Source organism: Mustela nivalis (genome assembly GCF_964662115.1).
Source record: "Mustela nivalis genome assembly, chromosome: 11".
In the NCBI taxonomy this organism is placed as follows: domain Eukaryota; kingdom Metazoa; phylum Chordata; class Mammalia; order Carnivora; family Mustelidae; genus Mustela; species Mustela nivalis.
In genome coordinates, this window is record NC_139030.1 from 4,488,417 (window position 1) to 4,492,919 (window position 4,503).

General features: G+C 42.3%; 1 pseudogene across 1 annotated transcript; it reads right to left on the reverse strand.

Moving 5' to 3' along the window:
- Positions 1 to 1,484: 1,484 nt before the first annotated feature.
- Positions 1,485 to 2,359, reverse strand: LOC309843464 (F-box only protein 27 pseudogene; annotated as a pseudogene). The gene has a single exon. The product of its transcript is annotated as an F-box only protein 27 pseudogene (transcript).
- Between the last annotated feature and the right edge of the window lie 2,144 nt (positions 2,360 to 4,503).

Here is a 4,503-nt window from a genome sequence, read left to right on the forward strand (position 1 = left end):
GCCCCTCACCCCGCGGTCTATCTTCCCATTGTTTTGGATTCAATTCTCCGCCTGTCCTACCTTTCAGAAAGTTGTCAATTTTCTGTTTCTAGAATTGCTGCTCTTCTTCTCTTCCATCTCCTATTGGATTTGTAGGTGATTGGAATGGTTTGATAAGCTATCTAGCTGATCTCCTGCTACCTGATGTTGTTTCAGCCAGCTACTTCTCTGCCATCTTGACTCCTCCTCTGATTTCTTCTTACTGATGAATTAGTTAATTGATTCAAGTAACACTTATTGACAAATCTAGGTTGAAGGTATTGGTCATTTTGCTGAATGTGCTGCAAAATTCTACTCTATGGGATTTTCATATTACTGTGGTAAAAAAGCATAAAAAATAAACAAAAATATGGATAAACTAATTTCAAAAACTAAGTAAGCAAACCAGTCAGTTTTCTGTTGGAAAATGATGTAGATAGAGTAGTGGACCATTCAGCAGTATAACCACACAGGGCCTAAAGAGATATCTTTTACTCAGAACTGAATGAAGAGGAGGCAGATGAATGATAACCAGAGGAACTTCCTTCATCTTAGGTGGGAACAACAAATTCAAAGCCTCAAAAAGGAAAGGGATGGGATCTGATGTGTTAATTTGCTGTTAAATCCCCAGGATCTGGAAAATATGCAGTACATGCTAAGTGGGAACTTAATAAATGATGGTATCTTTTTTACATTTGGAAAGATTAAATAAGGGTGAGTTTTGTTATTTGTGGAGGACACTGTACACATTTAGGAAGCTGGAAGTGATAGATGAATCTCGTGCATCCTTGAGTTTTGTTATAGTTGGCATTTCCTTAATATACTGGGGTTTTTTGAAAAACAATAAATTAATTACATATGATCAGCAGATAGTTGTTGCTGATATATTATTCTCTCAAAGTTCATGGAAAATTTCAATATAACATACAATTTTATACACCATACAATCACAGGGTCCTTGAGGATCTCCACACATTTTTTGTGCATGTTGACATTCAGCTGGGAGACCTGGTCCCAGCCTTGAGGTTAAGTTTGCCAACCAAGGTGGCTGGACTTTTCCTAGCCATATGGATGAGATTCTACTTCTTCTTCTTCTTCTTTTTTTTTTTTTTTTTGGTCCAAGTATCACAATGTTGGGATTCTACTTATGAGATGAGTAGCCTTCTCTAAAGGGACTGATAAAGCCTCTGTAAGCAGAAAGGAGAAGAGACAGGACAGAGGGGACTGGGGCTATACCAGGGGGCCTTTGTGGGGGAGGACTTCCCTCCAACAGTAGTAGAGAACTTTGAAGAAAGACTTTCTTCTAGTAGTTTCTAAAACCTAAATAGGGCCAGGTCAGAGCCCTTGAAGGGATCATGGAGTACCCAGGATGCCAGGGAGGTACTTGTCCTGGGTTAATGAGAAGTCCTGGCCAATAGTCCCCAGTCCTGGAAGACACCAGTCATGTTGTTGTGCCAGGACAGCCTTCAACTAATACAGCTGGGCCTGCACAACCACACTGGAATGGTCACATGGGCTTCATACTGACTAACCCAAAACTGCCTGTCCTGGTCCCAGTGTTGGAAAAACATAAAGCAGACACCTATCTTGACGTTGGAGAACACATGGGTGACCTGAAAGAAGACATTGTTGTTCCACTGTTGGATGGGAATGGGCACAGCAGAGAATTTATCCAGCACAGTCTGGTTACCATCTAGAAGTTGGACAAGGAGTCGATACATGCAGTCATTGTTGTGTCAGTCTCCCCACCAGGGACACAAATCTCAGTCTTGTCATTATCCAGCAGCTCTGGCCACAAACCCTCTTCCTCCAGGTCCAACACCTGTTTTTAGCGACACAACCCTAAGGAAGACATAGCAGGTCTGCAAGGGGGCCTGCGGCACTATTGGCCTTTTTACCACCACCACCCAGCAGTCCCCACTATGCTGCACCATCCATTTCCGAAGGCCTTCCTGGCTGCAGGGGTTGCAGATGAAGTTGCATCCCAATGGGCTGCGCTGGCAGAGGCAGCCCAGAAGGCAGGGTCTGCCAATGCAGGCAGAGGTAGGGGGAGAGGGTGGGGACAGGGCAGACAGTTGGGGCAAGCAGCAGCAGGGCACCATGGTCCCAGGCCAGACTGAGCAGTCACAGGGCCTGCCATCCACCAGGGTGCGCCAGCCCCAACGCACTCTGTGGCAGCACCCCAGCAGCATTCATGGGCCACGTGGCTCAGTACCACAAGGAGCAACTCCAGTGGCAGTTGGCTCAGGTCCTGCACCTCCTTGGCTTGGGCATGGAGACTGGAGCAGGCATGCCCTCGGAGGGTCACTAGCCCAGCCTGCGCCAGGCCTGGAGCAGGCATGCCCTCAGAGGGTCACTAGCCCAGCTTGCGCCAGGCCTGTCGGTGACTTGGATCAGAGCAAGGGTTCCTTGTCTTGCCAGTGGACTCTCTCCTCTACATAACATACTGTTAATTTGATTTATCGATGTGTTCTCAAATCTACAAGCAGTTTTGTCATATTGATTTCCATTTAATATGGTAATTAATTACTATTTTCATAAGAAACAATGCAAAAACAATTTTACTTGAACTCTGAATGGACACAAAAGTGCTGAAGGCTACACATAAGAAGATTGAAACATGGAAAAAAACATTTGTGTATGGGGAAAAAAAAACGAACCTGGGAAAGACCTTTTACATAGCCTAAGAGCAATATTTATTTAAATGCACATGATGAATATTTTTACCACCTAATTTTTTGTTCGAACAAATTTAAATATTCCTAATGAATTATGGAAAGCATTTAACTTGGATAATAAGTAAAACCAAGTTAACATTAAATTGTAAAAATATTGACTTTGAAAAAGCTCAGATGTATTAAAATATTTTTAGCATATTGTATTTCTGGAGAGGCTACAACTGCTTTCCTTTTTGCAAACTTCCAACTTGGTTAGGTAGAATTATTTAAAATCCTTGAAGTGAGTCGCTGTGCAGAACCTCTTGGCAAACATACAGTGTGCTTCTTACTGAGTGTGTCGTCCTGCTACTACGGCAATTTCACATTTGTTACCATGGCAAAATCTCAGATTACTTTTGTATTCCACCTAAATCTCAGTACATAAATAATAAATATCATAGACTGATATTTATCATTACCTGAAATGTAGATTTAACTTGAAGTATTGACTTTCTATTTAAAAGAAAATATACTATACCAGTACAGAAATCTAACTTTCTTTTTTTTTTATTAATTTTTTATTTTTTATAAACATATATTTTTATCCCCAGGGGTACAGGTCTGTGAATCACCAGGTTTACACAATTCACAGCACTCACCAAAGCACATACCCTCCCCAATGTCCATAATCCCACCCCCTTCACTCAAACCCCCTCCCCCCAGCAACCCTCAGTTTGTTTTGTGAGATTAAGAGTCACTTATGGTTTGTCTCCCTCCCAATCCCATCTTGTTTCATTTATTCTTCTCCTACCCACTTAAGCCCCCATGTTGCATCACCACTTCCTCATATCAGGGAGATCATATGATAGTTGTCTTTCTCTGCTTGACTTATTTCGCTAAGCATGATACGCTCTAGTTCCATCCATGTTGTCGCAAATGGCAAGATTTCATTTCTTTTGATGGCTGCATAGTATTCCATTGTGTATATATACCACTCTTCTTGATCCATTCATCTGTTGATGGACATCTAGGTTCTTTCCATAGTTTGGCTATTGTGGACATTGCTGCTATAAACATTCGGGTGCACGTGCCCCTTTGGATCACTACGTTTGTATCTTTAGGGTAAATACCCAATAGTGCAATTGCTGGGTCATAGGGCAGTTCTATTTTCAACATTTTGAGGAACCTCCATGCTGTTTTCCAGAGTGGCTGCACCAGCTTGCATTCCCACCAACAGTGTAGGAGGGTGCCCCTTTCTCCGCATCCTCGCCAGCATCTGTCATTTCCTGACTTGTTGATTTTAGCCATTCTGACTGGTGTGAGGTGATATCTCATTGTGGTTTTGATTTGTATTTCCTTGATGCCGAGTGATATGGAGCACTTTTTCATGTGTCTGTTGGCCATCTGGATGTCTTCTTTGCAGAAATGTCTGCTCATGTCCTCTGCCCATTTCTTGATTGGATTATTTGTTCTCTGGGTGTTGAGTTGGCTAAGTTCTTTACAGATTCTGGACACTAGTCCTTTATCTGATATGTCGTTTGCAAATATCTTCTCCCATTCTGTCAGTTGTCTTTTGATTTTGTTAACTGTTTCCTTTGCTGTGCAAAAGCTTTTGATCTTGATGAAATCCCAATAGTTCATTTTTGCCCTTGCTTCCCTTGCCTTTTGCGTTGTTCCTAGGAAGATGTTGCTGCGGCAGAGGTCGAAGAGGTTGCTGCCTGTTTTCTCCTCAAGGATTTTGATGGATTCCTTTCGCACATTGAGGTCCTTCATCCATTTTGAGTCTATTTTTGTGTGTGGTGTAAGGAAATGGTCCAATTTCATTTTT